The sequence below is a fragment of the Macaca mulatta genome, chromosome 17, assembly GCF_049350105.2.
Source record: "Macaca mulatta isolate MMU2019108-1 chromosome 17, T2T-MMU8v2.0, whole genome shotgun sequence".
NCBI classification, from domain to species: Eukaryota; Metazoa; Chordata; class Mammalia; order Primates; family Cercopithecidae; genus Macaca; species Macaca mulatta.
In genome coordinates, this window is record NC_133422.1 from 78,306,249 (window position 1) to 78,333,117 (window position 26,869).

The window sequence follows — 26,869 nt, forward strand, 5'->3', positions numbered from 1 at the left end:
ACAAAATAATTGCAAGATGTATACACTTAAAACCACAGAACATTGTTGAAAGAAAGTGAAGAATATATAAATTAATCAAAAGACATCTCATGTTCCTGGGAGAGAGATTTAATATTTTTAAGATAGTAATTCTTTGTAAATCAACCTACAGGTTAATGCTATTTTTATCGTAATTCCACCTGCTTTATTTGTAGAAATCACTAATTTTACTTTAAAATTCATATGGAAGTGCAAGATGCCCTAGAATAAGCAATACAATCTTGAAAAATAAGAAATAGAGGACTCACACTTCTTAATTTCAAAACTCAATACAAAGCTACAGTAACCAATACAGTGGGGCACTGTCATAAAGAGAGCCATACTGATCAATAGGATATAATTGAGAGTTGAGAAATAAACTCTAACAACTGTGGTCAATTGATTTTGACAAACGTTCCAAGAGAATTAAATGGGATAAGAATAGGTTTTTCAGCAAATGGTGTTGGTGCAGTTGTGTATTCAAATCCCAAATAATGAATCTGTACATCACAAAATATAAAAAATGTAAATAGAAATTGATCAAAGGCCTAAATGTAAAAGCTAAGAATATAAATCTCTTAGAAGAAAACATAGGCATGAATCTTTGTGATCTTGAATTAGGAAATGGCTTTAAATGTACAAGTAGCAACAGAAAAAAAAAATAGATAGGATGGACAATACCAAAGTGCTGGGATTACAGGCATGAGCCACCGCGCCTGGCCCTAAACACTCTTTACTTAATTTGGAAATGGCTTATATGGGGTTTAGGGGAGGAGCCCACTTTTGTGAAAATATTGTACCAAACATAATTGTGTCTCATTAAATGCAAGAGGAAGAAAGATAAAGACGTAGTAGGAACACGAAAGAGCATGACACATTATATAAAATCTTAGAAATTTCAAGCAGATGAGGCCGGGCGCGGTGGCTCAAGCCTGTAATCCTAGCACTTTGGGAGGCCGAGACGGGCGGATCACGAGGTCAGGAGATCGAGACCATCCTGGCTAATATGGTGAAACCCCCTCTCTACTAAAAAATACAAAAAACTAGCCGGGTGAGGCGGCGGGCGCCTGTAGTCTCAGCTACTCGGGAGGCTGAGGCAGGAGAATGGCCTGAACCCGGGAGGCGGAGCTTGCAGTGAGCTGAGATCCGGCCACTGCACTCCAGCCTGGGCAACAGAGCAAGACTCCGTCTCAAAAAAAAAAAAAAAAAGAAATTTCAAGCAGATGGACTTAAGTGGAATGGCCCAAAAGTAAAACATAAAATGTGTTTGAATTTGATGGTAGTGAGAACAGGGTCTGGTCTCACACTTTTTACTGCACAAATTTTCTCTAACTTCTAAAATGTTTGGCCACTAGTGCTGGATCTAAATTATATGCCTACCAAATTCCACAGCTTTTATTCCTTATTTTGTATCCCAATCATTAAGGTGGCTTTGAAACTTGTCAGTGTTGCAATTACTCATATCTTCCATCCATAAATGTTATGAAATTTTAAGACGAATGTCTGTTTTACTCCATGAAAACATGATTAATCTTATAATCTTTATCCTTTAAAATGTTTCTTCATTCCTACCATATCACCACAGGCAAATGGCTCATTTTTTATAAGCTGTTTCATTGTTCATTTTATGAATGCTACATGTCGGCAATCAGATGGTTACCTTTCTGATGGCAGTGTCTATGTGTGCTGATATATTTCTTAAGTTAAAAATACTATTTTATAAGAATAAATAAAGGCTATATCTAAGTTGAAGTTCCCACAAAATAAAATATATTTTGTGTTTTTCTCCATGAGGTACTTTGGGACCAATATAATGCCAAGATAACTAGACATTTGAAATAAACAATGCAAACTATTTTTACTAAATTAAAATATTTTAATAGCATCTGTTGTGCATGTTTAGAACCAATTTGATATTTTACCTTTATTTCTCAAATGTATCGTATCAGCTGGTTTGATTCAGTGGTGGAGACTCAGCTGGCATGGTCCCTGTCTCTGGCTCTGAAACACCAGATTGTGCTGGGATAAATATAGAGTGGGAGCAATAGGCTTAGAGAATCTTTTCCAATCCTGTTAAGGCAAAAGAGGAGAAAGGACCAGATGTGGGTTTGAAGAAATTTTATGTACATGGCAGAAGAAACTATCTGGCTACATGGAATAAAAGATCAATCCACATTAACGTAAATACTATGTGTTTTATTTGGCTCAAGTAAACATGAAATTCTGAGAGTTTCTGAAAAGATAGTACAAGTTAACATCATTTCCCCTTCTCATTTGTGAAACTGAATTTTAACTATAGTGTTATTTTCATACATTTCCATTTTAAACATTTTAATAGGTTCCCAATATCACTAGCACTGTGTAAAGGATATAAAATATATATTATATGAATATTATATTAATGATTAAAAAGGAATATTAAAAACATGAATTAAGACAACTATATTAGCCTATAATCCCAGAAATTTGGGAGGCCAAGGCGGGCGGATCATGAGGTCAGGAGATCTGGAACATCCTGGCCATTATGGTGAAACCCTGTCTCTACTAAAAATACAAAAATTAGCTGGGCATGGTGGCTCACGCCTGTAGTCCCAGCTACTGGGGAGGCTGAGGGCTGAGGCAGGCGAATCGCTTGAACCCGCGAGGCAGAGGTTGCAATGAGCTGAGACCACGCCACTGCACTCCAGCCTGGGCAACAAGAGTGAAACTTAAAATTTGTCTCAAAAAAAAAAAAAAAAAATTCTTTCAAAGATATAAGTGAGATATCTGGGTAGATTGGGATTTCTCTTCTCAAGTAAGAATCACACACTTATTTCCTTTACCCCATTCTCCTAAATAAGGTCACACAATATGGCCAAATAATGTTGACACGGGAGTTAGTATCATGGGGTATAAAAATATGGATTCTATGGTAGCTGCTTTAACTACTTAGTTATCCAGCAATGAGTGTTGCTATATTGAATAGACCAACGCAATTACAGGAAAATGTTTATGGGCCATGCATAAAATCAATTTGTAAAGACACTTCTTAGGTGTGCTCATTAATTTGCTTAGACTTGTCTCATTGTCTGAGACAAGTGAGGTGAATAGAAGACATTAAAAACAATATTATGGAAAGATATTAAAGTTGTTGGAACTTAGTATTTAATACCATCTGTTAATCTAGTAGTTTTTTGAATTCTAGAAACTTGACAATACTAATTGAGAATTGAAAATTTGATTATTGAGTAGAAGTGAGATATTCTCTTACACCACTTTACTCTTACCTGTTTCTAGCCATCCACAGCAGGAAAATGAAAGAGTAGGCATTAAGAGAGGTTAGCTATTTAAGAAATGATAGAAAAATCGTGACTTCAGGATAAAAACTCAGAGAAAAAAACAAACCTCTGGCTGTTGAAACTTTGCTGTTGCCTCTCATTGGTATACAGTGTCTGCTTAAATGAGGGAAAGAACCTTAGAAACACATAAGATAACTAAAACTACCAGCACGGTATGGACGAAGCTTTTAGGTTTCTTTGCCTCCTGTAAATGAGATTCTACTATCCTTCTCTACCTATACACTGCTGTTTAGTTCTTTGAAATTGATAACAACAGTTCAATAATAAGAGTATGTCTAAAAGCCATTTCCAAGAAGAGGTTAATAAGTACTTACTTTCACTTGCTTTTGCAATGAACTCATTGCAAAGCTACATTAAAACATAATGGCATCGACAGAGCACATATTGCATTAAGGCTGAACCACATTTTTTTTAGATTTGCAAGCAATGTCATTTTGTCATATTTCATAGATTTGAAAATGTGTCATAATTGGCTATCTCTCAAGAACTCTGGACTCACATATGTGTGATAAGAATAAGAAAGTATTAGCCAGTAATTAGTCAGCTCTCTTTTTTCTTTCCTAAATGTTTTTTTGGACACAATATTCTACTCTGAGGCAACTTAAAAATAAGAGTTAATCTCAGGTCAGTGTATAACAAAGTCCTGTATCTCACCAGAATTTACATCAGACAATAAAATGTGCTTTAAACAGCTTTCCTTTAAAAGACGATGAATGAACAAATGCATTGGGGCATATTTGTTTTCTCATATATGATGTGCAAAAGCCAAATTGGCTTGCATTTTAGAACATTCTGATACTAATTATTATGTGCTGGTAAAGCATACTGTACAGTGCAATTTCCCGTGAAAATAATCCCTGCCTTAAGGGTTTACAGCTTGAATATTCAAAATCGTCCAAGCAGTACAATTCGGACATATGCAGCTTAGCAAGCTGACTGGTGAAAAAAACTGGCACTGGCCTCTTAGTTAAACTCCTGTACCAACACCTCCTGTACAGGCACAAGCAGACATGATCTGCTCAATGTTTGTGAAATACCAATGAGTATTCAATAAAACATAGCTAGTAGATTTCTACACAGTTCTCTAGTATTAAGTGCTATTGAAGTGAACAAATAAAGAAGAGGAAAATATTTGCATCCATATTCTTAAATTGGTTGATTTGGGGCATAAAAATAGAAGACTGTCTGGTTCATTTTTAAACCTTTGATGTACTAATCCTGTGATCCCGTGATTATTGAAAACATACTGATAACATTAAGTCTGTTTTATTCTCACATTGTATTCAGGGTAAATTATTGATGGGAAACTTCAAACAGGAAAAGTGAGCATTGGTGAGTTAAAAGGATTTAAAACAAGAGTGGATTAAAAAAAAAAATGTAAGTGTAGCCAGGCGCCGTGGCTCACACCTGTAATCGCAGCCCTTTGGGAGGCCGAGATGGGCGGATCACAAGGTCAGGAGATCCAGATCATCCTGGCTAACACGATGAAACCCTGTCTCTACTGAAAATACAAAAAATTCGCGGGGCGTGGTGGTGGACGACTGTAGTCCCAGCTACTCCGGAGGCTGAGGCCGGAGAATGGTGTGAACCTCAGAGGCGGAGCTTGCAGTGAGCCGAGATCGCGCCACTGCACTCCAGCCTGGGCGGCAGAGCGAGACTCCGTCTCAAAAAAAAAAAAAAAAAAAAAAAATTAAGTATTTTTAAAATCAAAAGATATATCACATATTTAACAAGTTTTAAAGTCTTTGACTGTATAAAGGCTTTTTTGAAAGTCATATCCCATATATAGATATATATCTGAACTCACCTCAAATATAAAATATATTAATAATTGTTGCTAAGTCGATTGTCACTAAAGAGTCCTAATTGATGAATGCCAGCTATACATGCAAACGGTTTCTTTTCTAGAGCTCCTATCCTAGTATTCCAAGATACTGTATGAACAGATCTAACATGAAAACACAATATAAAACTGAAAGATGAATATATTTGCATTGTTTGTATGTATACCTGATATATTACACAGACATGCCAAAGATACTGAATATTTTAGTGCTGGTGTCAGGAAGAAACATGCCTGATTTGAATTTCAAATTTATTTTTTTATGCAAAACCATACCATATATAATATTTATATATATAATAGTTTGTTCATATATAATAGTTATGTATGCTTAAAAGTAATATGAAAAATATAGCACAATTGTGTTTTAACATCATAAATAACATCTGTGGCTTATCTGAGAATCTACCTTCTCCTTAGGCTATTATCTCTTTTTTAAACTTAAAAGTATAGTTTATTTTCAAATAACAAACCTGCCCAAATTTGACAGTTTGGTTTTCTCCATTTTTTTAAACTAAGGAATCTTTAAAAAATGGTACTGGGAAAGATTATAATCAAACTATTATAAAAAACTTACTAAAAGTATAAAGTGAAAAGTAGATAGAGTTAGAAAAGGCGATATTTAAAATATAACTATGTATTCTATATTATAAAATAATAAAAGTTATTTTCTGCAACTTGAATAAAGATAAAGTCACCATGCTCATATCTGAAATAGCTATTAGCATAATCTAAGATACATCATATCATATAGTATATCCAGGCACAGTAGAATTTAAAAACTAATTTTTGAATGAATAACTATATCCTACTTAAATGTCAAACAGAACAATATTTTTTTGCAAAGTAGTGAGGCTATCCTTTGTTCAAGAAAAGCATGATTACTCTATCGCCAAAGGATAACAATTCAGTCTGATTAGCTACTCTGTCCAGAGTCAAGTCAGGGGCCCTACATATTCCTTGGTCTCTCATGTCCACATACCACTTACTCAGTCTCTAATTTATAAACAAAATGAACCACTGATAGACCTGTATAATAAAGTGGGAAAAATGGGAATCTATTAAATAAATGAATTAAATATTTAACAAAGAAAGAAAATTATGGGTAGATGCGTAGTTCTTATTTCTGCAACTTGTTACAGACATTCTTTATTATATGTTTTGTACTTCATCTTCTTCCCTCTCAAACTGCACATTTTAGTATGGATTCTATTACTGATGGTGTGACCTAGCCCTTTATTCTTTAAAAAATATAAGCCCTTAGTTGATCCACTTTTGAGACAGAGAGAGAGAGAGAGAGAGAGAATGAGTCTGCCACTGGAAGCGAATATACACTTTCTGAGCATGTTTTCCTTAATCCCCAACATTTATGCCGTATTTCCTGTTGATAACAAGTATTATCAAATAATTAACACACTCTACCCCTCTTTTTTGGTCTTTTTCCCTCATTTGTTCAATTACGTGAGGAACCTGAATTGGCTTAGTTGAATTTTTATAATTCAGTTAAATTAACCTGTTGTAATCATTCCTTCTTTGTATTCAAAGATTGTTATAGAGTAGAGCTCAGCATGCCCCAGTGAAGAACAAAAGTAATCTATGCATGAGTCAGGAGTTGTAATAAGAAGTACAATTTATACTTCTAACCCTTATTTTCCATGAGTACATATTATACCTCTTAAAAAATCACCATAGACTTTTACTGATACAGAACATTTACTCCAGGCCCTCTAGGTGGTTTCTCACAGGGGTATGAACTTTGAAGAGTTTGGGGAAAATGAAAAGACTAGTGAATCTGTAAACATTCACTGAGTGCTCTATTTATTTTCCTGTAAAATGAGTTTCTAGATTAGATTAGGTTTTATTTTCTATAGTTTTCTTTTTATAATGAAATCTTTCATGCACATATCTATTTGACAGAGCCTATAACGCACGTCTGTTTCCTAGAAGCAAATGATTCTGCAGTGAGTTTATAGAATCAGCCTTGGCAGCCTGACCTGTTTAGAACATGAGAAGGGTGTTCTAAGATGTTGGCTGGCAGAGATAGCGAGACAGCAAAAGCGAGAGAGAGAGAGACAGAGAGAGAGAAATGTTTATAACCAGTCATTTTAGAGATGAGAGAATGAAGACAAGGACTCATGAAATTCAGGCTTTCTAATGGCTACGTTAATGTGGGGTTTAGATCAAAATCCTGAGAGACACACTCCCAAATGTCATATTCTGAATGTTACATCCCTAAAGATCAAAATTCCTAAAGTCTAAATCCCAAAATGTCAAGATCCTAAATGACTAAAATTCCAAAAGTCGCAATCCCCAAAGATTAAAACCCCAAATGCTGAAACCCTAAAAGCCTAATCCTGGGAACGGGATTAGTGCGTTTTTGTTTGTATGCAGGATAGTTAAATCATGTTAGTTGCATCATGTTAGGTAGAATGATTACATTGTTATTACCTTTATTTTCATTCTCAGAAAATTCGGGCAACTGGATTAGTTACAAAAAATGGCAAAACTTCCATTTTAAGATGAAAACTTTCATTTTAAAATATATCATTTGCCTGCATAGGCATTCCTTCCAGCTGATGACATTCAAGGAGCTTTTAAAGAATTAAAGCCAAATTTACCCGAAGAAGCCAGTGAAGTTACTGACAGGTTTGAAAATAATTATTTGCATGGTAGTTTTTAAAGGCACTTACTCAACAGTCTTCCTGTTTGATCACCAGTGTTGTTTCCACCAAATCTATGCCCTGCATATAAATGCATGTGGAATGGATTGCTGTGTACCCAAAACAACATACAAAAATCGTTAAAAAAAAAAAAAAAAGGGATGGGAAAACGTAATGGGAAATACTGATGCCAGTGTCTGTGAAATCACAGAATAATTTTTAAAAGGTCAGCATCATGTAAAAAGTGAATGTGAACATATTCTCTGAGGAGAGCCATGTCCTAAAAGAAAAAAAAAAAATGCCGCTATTCATTGTGATACCAGACTTCAAAATGTAGTAAATGATTGTGAAAGTTGACCAGCTCTTATGGACTATCTCTGTGCAGTTGCCTATAATCTATCCCTGTAATACACTTTTTCATGTCAAATTTACTTTTTAATTGGTTTCTTTCTTCTTTTCTTTTTTTTGTCAAAGTTGTCATTATGTATGTCATTTTTGCATCATTTTCAATTATGGAGATAAAAATTGTGTGGAGAATTCTAGAGAGTTTTATTTCTTTTGTGCATTTTTTGGGCAAATTTGGCTCCACGAAAGTGCATTATCATAAGGTTGACTTTGTGTGTAAGCATTCTGTGCAGATGTAAAAATGTTGAAATTTCTTCAGTAGTTGAAGAGATGTCCTTTTTCTACATCTTCATTTGTGAAAGAGGAAGTGTCTTCAGCCTCATCTCTTCGGGTGGCTTCGTATAAGGTTGGTCACCCACCACAAATTTTCACTGATCTCATCAAATGACAGATCACTCATCATGGTTTTGCTAATTATTGCAGTTATAAAGCCGGGTGCATGCAATTACCAGCTATACTGATATGTATTGATACATTTCTCTTTTTGACTTCTTGTTTTATGAATATAGTTCATCCGTTCATAGCTGTTATACCCATGCAACTGTCATTAGTATACTTGAGTGTTTGTTCATGCTTGCAATAATGTGAATGATATTAGTGCCTATTTTATTTTGTAAGTGATCTATGAAGTTTCTGTCTTTTTCTCTTTCTTTCTTTTTCTGAAACGGAGTTTCAGTCTTGTTGCCCAGGCTGGAGTGCAGTGGTGCGATCTCGGCTCGCCGCAACCTCCACCTCCCGGGTTCAAGGGATTCTTCTGTCTCAGCCTCCTGAGTAGCTGAGATTACAAGCATGCACCACCACGCCCACCTAATTTTGTATTTTTAGTAGAGACGGGGTTTCTCCATGTTGGTCTGACTGGTCTCAAACTCCTGACCTCAGGTGGATCTGCCCGCCTTGGCATCACTTTGGGATTACAAGTGTGAGCCACCGCACTCAGGCTGTCACGTTTTTATATGTTTCTCAAAGAAATTCCCTCTTTAGAAATGTGAATAAGCATCTTTTAAAATTTTTAAATTCTTTTTCCAGAATTACATTTTTGGGGATTTTGCTCTTTCTGGATCTCAACCCTGAGGATATAGCCTTGGGATACTGTCTTTCAAAATTTTCATGGGCTCCTGTTAATGTCCTCTTTGGAATGATTCAGTGAGAATCGTATTATATTTTGTTTACCTCTTTTGCCAGTTGTGGACCCAAAAGCTCTAATTATGTCTCTATATAAATATAAAAGTAAAATTGATCTGGATGACACCAGATGGACTAGTATTAACTCTGTTTTCTTCGTGAAGACATTTACATTAAACAAGCACATCCTCCAAATATGAAGAAATGACATAAAAATGAGGAGGTCAAAAATCCAATCTCTGGATCGATGTCACTGCGTAAAACAATACCACAAGAAACAGTGATTCTGATGATATCTTAGACAATGTGCTGGGGACGGGGGAACAAAGAAAGTACAAACTATACTTTAGTAATGGAAATATTACATGTGGAGAAAATTTCATTTTTAATGAATACATTAATTAGGAAATGTTCTCATTTCTATTGAGAAGAAATTTGGAGTGTAGAAGAAAGCTAAAATTGTAAAAGGTGAGATATAAGATGTATATAAAATAAGACAACATTTTGAAAACAGTAATACTTTATACCAAGCAAAAAATAATACTGTAGATTATCATCCCTATATATATGCACATCTGTTATATCTCTATATTAAATTAAATATTTGGCATTTCTCTATATTTTTATTCTTATAACAAATATAATATACTCATTTTAAAAGGTATTTTTAATATAAAGAGGCAAAGTTGTTTTAAAAGAAGCTTACTTCCAACTTTGCATTGAATGTCAAGGAGAATGCAAAACATGATACATTGATGAGAACGTGCTTTATTGGCTTATTTTGTCAACAAACTACTCTGTGTTTATATGTTACAAAGCATGATGATACATATGGTAACACATACTTGATTCTCATATCAACAACCAATTGCCAAAATTTACTCACACATTGTTCTTCTTCAACTAATATTTGCTTTTTAAAGAAGCACTATGTGTTCATTTGTCACTGATAATTGTTAATAAATATCTTAGCGATAGTAAAAGGAAGTCACAAAATAAAATATTTTAGCAATATTTAATAGATAGAAATATGATTAGAAAATTGATCACCGTATTGTCTTTAAAATGACCATGTTTCACTGAGTTTTCAATGTCTTCACATCATTTTAATGATCATATTATATCTCTTTGTCTGACACCCTCAGTGGTATTTCTGATGCCCATGGTTCCTTACCATGGTATAAGAAACAGGTGTAAGTGTTACCATAGTTATTTGGTACTTTGCATCATTTAAAGAACTCACAAATTACAAGTTCATGTGGCATGTTAAACTTCATATTTCCCCTTGTCCTTATACTAAGACCTTAGGAAACCTATGAATAGCAGTCCTCTTGAGTACTCAAACAAGAGACATAGACACAGAAAAAGGCAGACGGACATAAGAAATATCAATTGTATTACTGATAATCACTTATCAGTAGGATATGGTTTGAATATGTGTCCACAATAAGCTTCCTATTAACAAACTAAAAGAATTACACAGGTTTTCTACCTCCCCTTCTATATTCCCCACCTCTTCATCCCCATCATTTGCACAACTGAACCACTATAGGCCTTTGCCAACAGGAACAAGCTCCTGTTACCACACCGAAGGAAACCAAACAGAATGATTCATTCTTGCAGTCAGCCTGGCTCCCTAAAGAAATCACTGAAGAAATGACTGAGCCACAAGGAGTGTGTATATTTCCCCTCACATTTGATATAAATCTGAATATTTTCATATGAAGTTCCCACACATCTCTTAACTTAAAAAACTCCGTTATATAAGTTGATATCTTTGTATATGCTTTCTCAAACTGTTTTTGTCTCCAAAAACATTAATACAAAAATAAGGCATTCCAATTTCAGTTGTGTGACTGAATGAGGGCAAGCACAGTGACAGTCTCGGCTACCATAAATCACACACCTGAAAACCTTTGTTCATGGGACTTTCATCACAGATGTCAGCATTCTCCTTGTTATCTTGCCCGAAGCAGGATGAGATCTGCAGAAGCAGGCCATTTGATTCCTATTACTTTTGTGAGTCTTTCCTTCCACCGACAGAACAAGAACTGTATTCTGGTATAGACCTCTTGAAATTGATTCTACTGGGATAGGTGTTTCTCTAACAGAAGTGAGGTACAAAGTCATTGTGAATTATTTGTGTTGGGATTAGAAAAGAAGTGCTTTTTATCGATATTAACTTTCTTATTCCTATCATATTTTGGATAGAACTTTCTCCTCCTCTGCAGTTCACACCTCTCCAGGTGAAGACAAGGACAAACTAAAGCTTTCCCTTGGCCCCTGAAGTATTCAACTGGGCTAAGCCGGCCCCTCTCTAGAACTGTGAATATTTGTTTCTAAAATAATACCTACATGCCATTCTGGGCCCTTCTATAGTGTGTATTTTGCTTTTTTCAGTCCAAAACGTGTCAATGAATACATATTTTAAATTATGCTGAATGTAAAAAAACACAGTACTTTCATAGCAGAATAAATTAATTTTGTTCTCTGTGTTCTGTATTTGAGGGAAACATGCCTCATGTATTTTCATGGGAAGTGAAGATTTCAATGGTGGAGCATCCTCTAACTCTATTCTCCAGGATGGAAGTGTCATCAGTAATCAACAATAGGCAGGTGAGACACATTTTGGTGGAGGAGTGGAGAAGGCTTGTCCATTTGCTTGTGTCAATGATACTACCCTGTAAAATTTGTGTAATCCAGAAACCACACTTTTTGTGTGGTTTACAAAAGCTGGATTACAAAAAGCTACAGCATGAAGACACTTTGATTTATCTTTCTGATAAACTTACTGTAAGTCCGTTTTTCTTATTTTACTTCAAATCACCTACAAATGACATTATTATTTGTTTACATCCAGTGGCAATTAGGCTCTCATAGTAGTATCCTTTGATTTATTAAGGTATAATGAAAACCTACAATGTAACAGGTAATGTATAACATATTGGTGTTAAAAAGATAATAAAATTAAAATATGGTTTCTGTCCTTATACAGTTCATATCTAGTAGGAGATAGACAAGCAAATAAGCCATCATAAATTAATAAAATAACTTATTGTGATGAAAATAGATACTATTTGTCTTTAAAAATGCTGGGTTTAATACACAAAAACATTTTACTAGTTCGCCATAACCTTTACCTCTACCTAGATTTGAGCTTAAGTTGTCTAGATTCATCTAAGTTCTTACAGGTGGCTTATTGCCTCATAACTTTCAAACTATCTTTAGTTTTATGGTACATGCAGTCAATTCAAACCACAGACTTACTTCACATAAAAGTCAAATTGATTACTTGATATTCTATGCTCATCCTAATAGGAATTATACTCACTGACCTTGATACATCTTGTTTGACTACACTTTTCAACAGATTGGCTGTTCTGCTTCTATACAGGAAAAGATTGTATAGGCAATGAATGAGAAGAATTTCATAAATTTCTATCTTTCCGGGTAAAGTAGTGAATAATACAATTTATCAATATTATCAAAAAATGGAAAAGAAAAATGAGGAGGAAATTTACATGAATATGAAAACAAAGATATGTGAGGTTGAAGGGAAATAAAAGTTTAAAATAGATCAGAAATATTTTGGATTTTTAACATTAAAATTTGAGTACTTTTTCATAGCAAGCTTGCTCTGCTCCTTCATGAATATACATGTAACTAAAACCAACACTCCTAAAATCCTGTGAGAATTAAGAAACCAATTAAAAACAAAAGAAAATATTGAAAGAGAGGACTATTTGGAAACAACTAAATAGGAGAGACAGGCAATTAATAGTTTGAATAACAAAGGGAAACTAGCAAAAAGTCAATTAGAAGTTAAGTAAATGAAATTTTAAATCACTTAAACAAAAGCTAACTTCTAATTTTGTTGCAGGCAAGTCATTGACTTTTAAAAGATATACTTGAAAAATATGTAACCATTATGCTACTTCGTATTTCTAATAAACAATGTGAGGGGGAAATGTTTCTGCTTTTAGTTAGCTTCTAAAAGTGTAAAAATGTCTTTATCACTCATATGTAAGCTCTGTCTCCACAGAGAATCTTGTGTTTCATTCATCATTGTAGCCAAGGTTTGGTTCAATTGCTGTCATTCCATTTTAACACATACTAGGCATTGAAATATATGATTAGAATTAGGATTGAATGAGTTTTTGGCAAGAGAATTCATTGAAATGCCCCTTTATGTTTCATTCCCACTGCTTCAGATAATTAGAAGGAAAGTGTGAAAAGAACTAAGAGTGAAACTGTTTTTAGCTTCTTATATGGCCCTTCCATTTATTTCAAAGGAAAAGCTTGGTGTTATGCATGGCAATTGGTGCATCCCTGGTCCTCAAGGTAGAATTAAGTGTCTTTAGGTGAAAAAAACCTAAGAATTTAAGAGAAACATGCATTATTCATAATAAGAAAGTGATTCTAGTTCTTGAAGACTAAAAAAAGGGTGATCAAAATCATCAGAATTTGGAACAGCTTCCCTCAAGATTGGGAAAGTTTCCATCAATATAGGGAATGACAGGACTTAGGATCTGAATAGAAGCAAGAACCCTTGCCTATGTCTCAGTAAGTGGCTCCAGACAATAGCAAAATCTTATATGGAAGGACTGGGGGTTGTTACAAACTGAAGAATAAATTCAGGAAGTCAGGTCTTTTTAGCCCTAGCAAATTGAAATCCCCACCAATCTGACCATATGAGGAGAAGTTAAACTAAGTTTAGAAAATGAAAAATGATCTCACCAAAGTCACTAGTAAAAGAGTCTTCATTGGCCTCACTTACTAGGTTAATTAATTCTCGGTATTATCTGATCTCATAGCACCACACCTTTACAGCAATTATCACAGCTAATACTTTATATTTATTTGTGAGATTTTCTGTTAAGAGTGTAATCTCTAACAGCAGATATCATGCCTATTTTTTCACCCTCTTCTAGACTATAGAAGTCCCAAACTAAAAATCAAGTTGATGAATGAATTAATGTACACCCTGTTGTATACTCAAGCCTACCAGAGTCATATATAAAAAACTCTTAAAATAATTTGTAAAGAAACTGATACTACATATATGAATTAGACACAATGTTTGAATTATCAAATTGAGATAAAACGTTCAAAAGGAAAGTGATATATGGAAATGTCTTTCACAGGAAAGACATAAGTTGCTAAGGTCCATAATGTTGATGAACTTCAGATATAAAATTGACCCTTCCAAGTAGGCAGTAACATGTGTGCCACCACTGGTGTTACCAATTAAAGCTCAAAATACAAATGACTAGAATGTATTTATTTGTTTATTTATTTATTTATTTTTCTACTTCAGTGAGTGTAATGCGTAGTTTACAACAAATTGAATATCAAATACTAAGATAGTATTAACCTCTTGAAACTGCAGGATGCAGGATAATTCAGTAAATTAAGGCACATTAAGAAAACTTAGTATATGATGTAAATTACAAGAGATTTACAAAATCACCCAGACAATGTAAAAGTTCTTTCCCTACTCACTCATACAAACAATTATTTTGCCAAGTTCTTAGCAAAATACGCTAGGTGGCTCATGACAGAAACAAAGTGTCTATGGTAATGCAATTTGAGTTTCTGTGGCAGTGAGTGAGAATAAATGTGCTTATAATTATTGATTTTATATGTATATATGTGTATCACATATGCATATAAAATATATATAATTTTATTTAGTTATTGGTTATCTATATAATCATTTATGTAATGTGAATTTCATTTGTTCAGCCAGACTTTGTTTTAAACTGTAATGCTAAATAAATATGTGAATATTATCAATTTACTCAGCCTCCCAGTGCTTCAGTTTTCTTACTTCTACAATAGGCATAATAATGATGTTTCAAATAAAACATGGTTCTGAGGAGTAAACAAAGTTTAATAAATATACAGTTATTCTATAGTATGTAATTGTATATATGTATAGCTTAGCATAGTTTTTGACAATAGACAGTGAAGAAATGATAGACAGTAGTAATAATAGTAAGTAATTAGTCATCTGTTAAGTTGCAGGGTTTTCTCTTTTGCATTTAAAATAATTATTTGAATGTAAACTTATTGCTAAAGCTAATGCCAGCTATTGTGTGTACTCTCTCAGTTTGCCTATGTTTAATTTATAGAAATTTGATTTGCTGCATTATTGATTGTTTTCTATGTATTTAATTTGATTACCTGAGACTTGAGAAAATTATTCTTTTATACATTTAATAACTTCTCTATTTTATATTCTTTGCTCTGAAGGAAAACCTGACATTTAGTTAGAAAACTGATGGATGGGGTTAGAAAATACACGGATATTCAAAAGCATGTTTCTTCCTGCTGTGCCAGAGGGAATCTTTGGAAATATCTTTTCCTGTCATGCTATGAATGTTTGAGAAAATGCTCTGGTTATCAAATTTCATAAAATGTATGAAAATAAAAAACAAGAAATCCTATCTAGCAAATGATTACAGATTAATGAATAATATATTTCTTGACTACTTAGTCTATTATTCAATGCTCTGCACTTATTATGGACACAAAGACTGTGTGTTCTGGTATCCACTCTGAAGTTTGAATTTCACAGTGAAAGAAAGATGTGTGCTGGATCTACTACATCTGCTCTTCCAGTTTCATGTTCTACTTGCCATGAGGCTGAGCTCGAGGAAGATGATTTTAAGTTAATATCACTGGGCTCCCTGCCCTCTGGTTCTCCGCTGAGGTCAGTAAATTGGAGGCCCTGAAATGAGATGGGGTAGCAGAAGAGAGAGATCTGTTTACCTCCTCCCACAGTTTCTTCCCTTACAAGTGAAATATCCACAATATTCTCCGCTCAGTGTAACAGGACCTCTTCTGTTTTCAATCAGAAGTTTCTCACCTTCTCCATTTAGACCCAAGATTTGTCATTTTTCCAGCTGTTGCTGGTGTCAGGGATTTTCGCCATGGTTTGTTGATCTCAGTGTTGCCAATGTGATAGTATTGGTGGGGTAGCTAAGTTAGGCCGTGAGGACTCCTTTCTTCTTAACAGGATTAAGGCCCATATAAAATAGGTGTCAGGTAGCAGCTCAGGTAGCGGGCTCTTGCCCTTTGGCCTTCTGCCTTCCTGAGGACGCAGCAGGAAGACATTCACAAAACACCTGGGCCTTGGTCTTCTCCGCCCCCAGAACTGTGAGAAATAAATGTATTGATATGTTCTTTATAAATCATCCAGTCTGTGGTATTTTGTTGAAGCAGCACAAAATGGACTAAGACTATAAATAAACACCTTTAATAATCTTCTGTTTTTAAATATGTTTTAAGCAGGAGAAAAGAATGCTGTCCAACTTGATCAAAAAATAAGTAAATGACTACTTTTAAAATACACTGCTGGGATCCTCCTTCAAAGGACTTACTGGCACAACAAAGCTGTCAGCAAAGAACCTCCACCTCTCAATCACTTCAGAATTTATCTTATTTGAAATATATCTTTCCCCAAAAACATCCCCCTTTTTGTTTAGGGGTAGAAATCCCTGGACATGTCATCCCAACTCAGGACCAATTTGGATATTCCATTTCCAGAATTTTCCTGTATAATTAGAAGAGACTGGAGCTAGGCCCGTACTGCAGCTCAGCTTCTCTCTCTGTTGGCGTTTTTCCTCTTCATTCTACAGACATTGATCCTAAGGACCCTCCTAAAATATGAGGACAAAGCAGAAACAAACCCCATCACAGAATCTGCTGGTCTGTGACACCCTGTATTATTGTTTAACCCTCCGCTGCACTTACTCTTTTCTATAGATGCTAACTTAATGAAGGGGATCATAAATTGGATTTCAAAACTTTTTGTTCAGTAACTAAGGAAACATTAAGAAAAGGCAGTTGTAATAGCACAAGCAAAATTATCATTTATATACGAAATAGCCTATAGTTAGTATGTTTTTCAAACAACTTTGCATTATAACATTACCTTGTATTTTGCAACTGGAAAAAGAAGTGTATATTTTATGGAGAAGTGTTATGGATACCACATGGTGACAAAGCTTTATGCTTCAAATATATGTACAAATAAAAAATAAGGACTGCCTCTATCAGAAAGAAATCAACTAACTATATCCACCGAAATAGGACCAAGATATAAGAAATAATCCAGTTAAGTGGACTATCAGCTTAATGTCCTCTAACACTCTTATTTTCATTCCCATTCTTTAAAAAGATGCCCTATCTTTAGGTTTTTACAACGAAGAGACATTTATTTTTTGTCTTGTCAGAGTGAAGGAGAAAAATAAATGATTTAGTGACATAAATAACTTGATAATTTTATATATTCTTTTAAATATTTACAGTCTGTATTTTTATAAATTCATATTAAAATAAAATTCCTTACATAAATTTTTCTTCAGTATACCTAGGTTGTCCATAGATTAGATAATTATCTAGCATTAAATTCTTATCATGTACCTCAAACAAACATATACTGGACAAAATAACGTGGAAAATAGTTTCTCTGCATGACACCAGGTGATGAAACTTCGTGATTATTTGATAGATTATTTTAGCTCAACTGTAACTAAAGGCATTTGGAAGGGTTTTATAAAATGCCCACTGGCAACTCTCCTACACTTCTCACTTCTCACTTCTCACCTTCAGACTTTCTTTAAGGTGAGGAAATAAAAACAAATGTACATCTACCTTTAAAGTCACTGTAGGTCGGTATCTTTGATTACTATGAAGAACAATATATTTTGAGTCAGTACAAATAAACATGCTAGCCATATTTCTGTCTAGGCTACATAACAGCTAGCTACAGGTTAACCAAAGAAGAGACTCTGGTAATAATTTATAGGAGTTCCAGGACATTTCTCTATCCCATTTCCGGTGAAGGTGTTGCATCCTAGCCTCCTAAAAATCAAATGAGGAAGACTTAAAGTGGCTCCATTTAGAAAGACAGAGGAGTTCTTGATTAAATATAGACTTGCACCATTCTCCCTGGAGGAAAGCATGCATAGTCTCTCCTCTAAATTCTGATAAGAAGCACCAGAGAGTTATAAGAGGGATGCCCTCTGTTAAACCATGAGGGGAAGGAGCGATGCAGTTGTCACAATTCAGCCTAAATTTGCACAGCACACATCAGAAATAATACTATGAAGAAAGCTTAAATGGGATGGAGATTTTACACCGTAAAACTACAATGCATCCTGTGAGAGAGCTGCCATTTGGAAGCCAGAAATGGCAAGTCATCAAGCAGCTAAAGAAAAACTTCACAGCGCAGTTAAGTAAAACTCCCTCTGCCACCTTTTCTTTCAGTTCATCTTATTCACTGTCATCAACCTCACTGGGATATTGTGAAGGCAAAAGAGAAGACAATGAGTGGATATTAAGAGGAAAAAAAATGACTATAACCTCTTTTAACCACGAAAGTGCTCAGGCTATCAAACTATGATTCAGTCTAAACTGGGTCTGAGAAAGAAATTTTAAACTGTATTTGAACATGAAGTTCTATTTTGTCTAGATATTTAATTACCTAAAAATGTCAAAAGTTTAGGTTACTACCTAAAATGCTCTTCAATTTTATATAAAGGATATCTGGGAGAATTAATCTAAAAGCTATATAGCATAGAGAGAGAATCAGTTTTCTATTTGCAATATAACAGATTCACAGTTTTCAACTGACAGTTTCCTTTAGAAAGTGATTATGATTACATATGAAGCTTTGTTAGTTATAGCCCATTACAGACACATGAACTTCTGCTACCTTTCAAATGGTGGCTTTATTATTTCCATGGAAATAAAGCTGGAGTTGAAGACAAATATACTAACTTTGATAAATTATGAACATTTTCCTACCTTCAATAAAGTTTGTCTCTGGATTAGTGTTGCTTTATCACATTACTTGAAAGAGAGTGAAGTAGAGGAAGTGGTGGAGTAAAATGCTTTTTAAATCATCTTTAAGAAATCATCATGTGGAAAGCAGATATTTCAATCAGATTTACTTCTACAAATGCGTATTTTGAAAATAGTTATATTTGTTGGTTATAATTTGGAATACGAAGGAAAATCTTATGTATTACTCTGGAATCTCAGTTTTCAATTAAAATTGAGAGACTGTTTGAAAGGAAAACATATTAAGTTTTATAATTGAAAAGTTCATGAAGTCTGTCTTGCCTTAGATATATCTGAGTCCAGATGCTCACATAATGTCCATAGAAATCTGTTCTCTCCCACTCTTTCTTTGAGGAAGAGAGATGTCATCATTATTATTCATGATCAATTTACTCATGATAAATATTCAGTTCATCAATATGGAAAATAACACAAACTAGTAATTTGGAGAACTTGCACATGTACTCAAATTTTAAGTTTATATTGTGTTGTCCCACACTGAAACATATATGTGTGTCTGTACCAGTGGGTATGTATTTTTATGGCTAATTTTCTAATATTTTCTATGGCTGTTTAAATTTATGCTGATAAGATAGATATCAATTGATTGATTGTTATATAAATTGATAAATAGAGATACATTTGTATTTCATTTGTCTGATTTCAGAATCAAGGTAATGGTGGTCTCAAAAATGAGTTGGAAAATATTCTCCTTCTGTAAATGGTCTTTCTTCATGAAAACATTTTTCATTATGAATTCAATTTGTAAGTAGATATAAGAATAGAAATTTGGAATTAAAATAATTTAATAGATGTAGTGGGCCGGGCACGGTGGCTCACGCCTGTAATCCCAGCACTTTGGGAGGCTGAGGTGAGTGATTGAATCACTTGAGGTCACAAGTTCAAGACTAGTCTGGCCAACATGGTGAAACCCCATCTCTACTAAAAATACAAAAAAGTTAACCTGATATAGTGGCACACACCTGTAATCCCAGCTACTCAGGAAGCTGAGGCAGGAGAATCGCTTGAACCCGGGAGGTGGAGATCGCTGTGAGCTTAGACTGCACCACTGCACTCCAGTCTGGGTGAAAAAGCGAGACTCCATCTTAAATAAATAAATAAATATAGATGTAGCGTTTTTAGGTTTATTAATTATTCCTTAAGGTATTTGAAGCTGTGTTACGTGTTACATCACAATAAATAACAATTATCTCTTATTTACAAATTGATTTTCTTGTTATTGTACAATATTCACTTTATCTATTGAAATGCTATTTGTCCTAGAGTATGTATTGACTCATAATATTATTTTCTCTGCCTTTTCTGTGCATTGCATTTGCTTGGTATAGATCTTACCATCCGCCTACTTCCAACCCATTTGTGACTTTTTTTATACAGTATGTCTCTTGTAAATAAGACATAGCTTTCTATTTGGGCTGACATTGCCTTTCATTGGAGTGTATAGTACAGTTCATTTTTTAATTTACAGAACCTATTGCTAGGGTAGTCTTTAAGTCTATAATCTTGCTGTTTGTTGTGTACTGGTCCCCTCCAATCTTTGTTACTTCTTCTTTTGTTCTTTCCTGAATTATTTTGTTTCAATTAAGTATTTTATTTAGTATTTTATTTTATCTAATTTCTTGGTTTATAGTCAATTTTTTATATTTTTAGTGGCTCTTACAGAGATTACAATGCTACCATTAATTATCACAATCTACTGTCAAATATAATATAACACCCCCTGCATAAGCAAATAGGTTTATTATGTATTATTATGCGTACCACTCTTTCCTTTGTGCTTCAGCTATAGTATTTAGCTGTATACATATTTCATAAACACCATATCAGAGAATATATAATTTTACATAAGTTATTGCTTTAAATATTCAGTTGACTATCAAAACCTAAAAATCAGCAAAAGAGATATGTAATTATATTTATCCACATTATCATTTTGAGTGTCAATCATTCTTTTCTGAGGATCCTACTTTTCATCCAGTGCCATTTTTCTTCAAATATTCTACTGATAAAGTAAAGGCCAAAAAGTATGATTATCACAATAGATGCATAAAATGTTTTTAAAAAGTAAACACACATTCATGATAAAAATGCTAAACAAACTATGAATAAAACGTAACTCATCATTCTAATACAGATTTTTTTTTTGTTTTGACACCTAGTCTCACTCTGTCACCAGGCTGGCATGCAGTGTCACGATCTTGGTTCACTGCGACCTCCGCCTCCTGGGTTCAAGCAATTTTCCTGCCTCAGTGTCCCGAGTAGCTGGGATTACAGGCATGCACCACCGCACCTGGCTAATTTTTTTTTTTTTTTTTTTTTTTGTATTTTAGTAGAGATGAGGTTTTACCATGTTGGCCAGGATGGTCTCGATTTCCTGACCTCGTGATCGGCCCGCCTCGGCCTCCCAAATTGCTGGGATTATAGGCGTGAGCCACCTCGCCCAGACCAGATTTTTAAAAAATTCATGGTAATAGAATATTAGTGGTAAATGACTGATAGTTTTGTCATGAGATTGGAAAGAAAGCAAATATCTTGGCTCTCACTTCTATTCATCATCATATTTGAAGTTTTAGCCAGCATTATCAGGGAAGCGAATGAGAAAATAAATACCAGCCAGGATACAGAGAAATAACTAGAACAGTCTTTTTTCTTGGTGTGGTGGTGTTGAGTCACATGATCTTGTATAAACAAAATCCTAGGTAAATACACATAATGTCTACTAGAAACAAGGAGGTCCCTTGAGTTACAGGATGCAAGAGCAATATGCAAATAGCAATTATATTTCTATACATTAGTAATAAAAACTCCACTAAGAATTCCAAGATTATTTTACTTGCCTTTGTAATTTATTCTGTTTCTTTCATATTTAAAACATCCTTCTCAAATCTAGAATCAGGTAGTTTTCTTATTTTTATATAATTGGATTTTGATTCATTTAATTAATTTGCTATTTAATGATAAATAATATTTAAAATGAAAATCTTCATTATTTATGATATTGTAATTATTACTGGAACTAGCTTTCACCTTTATTGTAACATTCTTGGTATTATTTTATTGAAGACAGATGTACAAAGAAGGAGAAAAAAAAGTGATCAAACGTCTCAATTTTTAAACTGCTCATGCCATACCTTATTTTCTTCTTAATTTTGAAGATGTGTTATTCTTGCTCATTATTTCTTCTGAATATTTTCAAAATTAGTTAGTGATTGTTCAAAATGATATCTAGTATTATTTTGATTGAGGATGTATTAAATATTTTAAAAATTGAATTACAGTAACATTTTTATAGTTTTTTCTTTTTCCTCCCCAAGAACATGGCATGTTTCTACCAACGTTCAAAATCTTATGGTAAAAATGTATAGTTTTTTAATGTTAGGGAAAGAAGGAAAATAAAGCAAATGAAAGTCTCAGAGATTTTTCTGCAGCTACATACGTTTAATATATAAGAAAATATTTATTTAGCTATGTACTTTTTCTGAAACTAGAGACTCTGGTTTTAGCCAACATGAAAGTGTGCTGTAAAATATAGTGAGGTAGCTTCCTTGATCTGAGCAGAAACCTGCAGAGGTCATGTATACTCTTGCTACATTAGAGTGTGAGCCTCAGCCCAGTGCATCAGCATGGCTAGGAGCTTGTTAGAAATTTAGAATCCTGGACCTACTTCTGACCTACTGAATCAGAACCCATACTTTAACAAGATCCCCAGGTGATTCTTATGTGCATTAAAGTTTGAGAAGCACTGATTAAGGCTACCTATCACTTGTAGCAGGAAAATGACTTCAAAGGAGAACAAACAATGATGTAGTAGAAATAGTTCTGTTCAATATTAGCCAATATTAGTATATATCAATAAATATGTGTTTTCCCACTATTAATGATAAAATGAAAAATTTGTTTAAATCTGTCTTTAAGCCCAGCTTACTTTATTAAGTGTGCTTGGCTGCAGTGCAAGCTTTTTGAATGCAGGATCATTTATAAAGATGTGTCCCAAATCCCGAAAACAAGAGAGGCGCTAAATAAATATTTTTGGAAAGTAAGAGTGAATAAGTGAGCCGTTTAAAGTCAGTCTGTTATGGAAGGAAATTCAGGTAAAAATAATTTACTAGCCCCTCACTTTGTTAAAGAAATAAATATTTAAGTTATTTTAACACTACGTTGTTAACATACTATTTACATGATATTTGTAAAAAGGCATATGCTTGCGTTTGTGGTCTAAGTTGCATAACAAATTACTACACACTTAGCAGCATTTAAAAAACAAGTTTATGGCTGGGCGCGGTGGCTCAAGCCTGTAATCCTAGCACTTTGGGAGGCCGAGACGGGTGGATCACGAGGCGAGGAGATGGAGACCATCCTGGCTAAGGCGGTGAAACCCCGTCTCTACTAAAAAAAACAAAAAACTAGCCGGGCGAGGTGGCCGGCGCCTGTAGTCCCAGCTACTCGGGAGGCTGAGATAGGAGAATGGCGGGAACCCGGGGGGCGGAGCTTGCAGTGAGCTGAGATCTGGCCACTGCACTCCAGCCTGGGCGATAGAGCGAGACTCTGTCTCAAAAAAAAAAAAAAAAAAAAAAAAAAGGTTTATTATCTCAGAGGATCCACAAGTTATCTATAGATGCATGATAAATGGATCCTCAGCTCAGGTCTAATAGGGCTGCAATCAATACCACTGAGGGCTGCAATCTTCTCTGAGGCCCAGAGTCTTTGTCCCAGATTACTGGGTGTAGGCAGAGGTTCCTTGCTGTCGCTGGGCTAAAATACCTGCTTTCTTGCCTCTCAGCTCCTAGAGGCCACTTAGCATTTCCAGCCCTGTGGTCCTTTCCATAACATGGCAGTTTGCTTCTTCAAGGTCAACAAGTAAGCCTTTCTCCAGTTTGCTATGATGTAGTTAGTCCCATATAATATAATGCAATCACTACTGTGACTCTCCTGTAATGCTGAGAGTAAAACATAATCTAATCAAGACAGCAATACCCAACCAGAGTCAAGGGTTCCTCTTGCACTCACCATGATAGGATTACACAGGGCATGTACATTAGGTGAATCTTGGAGAACCTCTTTGAATTCTGCCTACCACAGTGCTCATCACTAGGCCTTTTTCTTTTGCTTGTTTATAAAGGAAGACCTTGGCGTTTTCAGAATGGACTCAGAAGCCCTAAGAAGATATACCCCAAATCTATTTTGCTGCTTCTAGAAATGATACATTTTCAATTCCCAAAATAAAATTTGCTACATTGAAGAGTCCAATTTTTACTACAAATATTTTCAAATAAGTGTCGTTTATTTAACATATATATTTCAGTATTTGTAAGTGAAGTTTGTCACTAATGAATTTGTATTCACATACTTGAAAACTAGTATCATTGGCTCTCTTAATTTAAACTTGTTTGAGGGAAATAAAATCCAACATGCTGGTTATACAGTGCTTACTGCTAAATATAATATTCTAGCATATTTAATAGAATTTTTCAAATAGTAAAACTCTATAAAAGAGTAAAGAGTAAAACGTCCAATAATTAGAAAAGAGTCCTCTTTTTTGTTAAAATGCAAGTTTAACTAAGACAGTTCCACATTTACTATAGGGCTAGATTATTTTAAAAGGTAACTGTTTTGTTAGCATTTTATGGTGTAGGTTATACAAGGATGATAATTAGAAATAATCTAAGACACTTTATTTTGCCTTCTCCTGTACTTTTAAAATCAGAGAAGGGAAGAACATACGTATTGATACCTTGTCTTGGGTATGTCTTTTTAACCGTATAATTATATGCCAAAGCTGTTATCAGACATCACATATCCAAGAAATAAAAGGACAGAATTATACATGACTATTAAAAATAAACTTTATGAGAATTAACCTTCAGACAACTGCAAGTATAAAGTATAGCAAGTATAAGGTAGTTCTCCGCAAAGACAATGCATAGGGATTTTCTTCTATGCCAGTTTTTACAAACTAGTTTTCTAGGGAGTACTTAAAATAAATAAATGTTTGTCATTAAAACTAAATAAACCTAGGCTGAAAATGTGTATCTATGGTTACCTGAGGAGCAGGCTTGAATAACTTCGTTTTTCTTCATTGTGTTACAGACTGAAAAGGCAAAGAATGACCACAATTTTCATTAACATAATTTCAAAGTCAAATCTTTTGATGAAAAATGCATCCTACTGTGTAAAATAAATTTATGATACTTTCAACGCTTCATCATAATGATACAGGAGTGCTGGGAAGGGAAGAGCGTGGTCCTTTTAAATGACATGGAAGCGAGGAAGGAAATGCTGGGGAGAGGAGGGTGGGGTCCCTGGCTAGGGCTCTACCCTCACGAACTTAAGTGAGGACAGTCACTCCTGCCTTTGCACCCAAATGTTGCATTTCTCAAGACCGCCCTGGCCCACCACACCCCCATCCTGGGTTTATAGAAACCCAAGACACCAGCAAGGCAGAGACAGAAGCTGCTGGCCGGCGAGAGGAACACATAGGTGTAAGAAGACACTAGCAGCTGGTCATCAGGAGCACGCTGACACTCTGGCAGGCCATCGACCTGCGGGACAAGGCAGAGTTTGACCGAGGCAGTGGGAGGAGAGCCTCCCACTGAGTGGCTGCTGAGTGGCCCAACTCCAGGTGAAAACCATCTCCCTTCTGGCTCTCTCATCGGAGGAGAGCTACTTCCACTCAATAAAATTTTGCACTCATTCTCCAAGACCATGTGTGATCCGATTATTCTGGTACACCAAGGCAAGAACCCAGGATACAGAAAGCCCTCCATCCTTGCAACAAGGTAGAGGGTCTAATTGAGCTGGTTAACACAGGCTGCCTATGGACAGCAAACTAAGAGAGCACCCTGTAACACACGCCCACTGGGGCTTCAGCTGTAAACATTCACCCCTAGACACTGCCTAGATCGGAGCCCCACAGCCTGCCTGCCTGTATGCTCCCCTAGAGGTTTGAGCAACAGGGCACTGAAGAAGCCAGCCACCCCACCAGATGAGCCCCCAGTTGAAACGAGAAAGTTTCCCTTGTTCCACTTGCCCATTGGTACTCATGGCCAGCACCTGCCAAGGTCGCCGGGCTCAGGGATAAGGGGTGGAGCATAAAAGGAGGACACTCACTTTCTCTCTCTGTCATACCCTGAGTGTTTGCTGAAGAAGGAATGGAATGAGGAACACTTCTATTTTCTGTCTTTCAGAATGAGCAACCAGTTCTCACCACCGCCAGCTTATACTCCTCTGGAGTGTATCCTGAACCATTGGGACTGCTTTGACCCTCAGAATCTGGTGGAAAAATGCCTTATTGCCCTCTGCACAAAGGTTTGACCAAATTATGATTTACAGGATGGACTGGATTGGCCTCAGGAAAGAGTCATTCATTTCGATACCATCTGGCAATTGAAACTTTTCTGTAGACATGAAGACAGATGGTCTGAGGCCCCATATGTACATGCCTTCTATGCCTTGCAAAGCAATCTAGACCTTTGCTGACAATGTGGGATTGATCCAGCCCTCCTGTTTGCCACCTCAGGAATTCCCTGGGCTTGCCAGGGGCAAGCCCAGGGAATTAAAGATATGAGTCCCAGAAGCACCCCCAGAAGAGAAGACAGCTCCCTCTAGCCCTG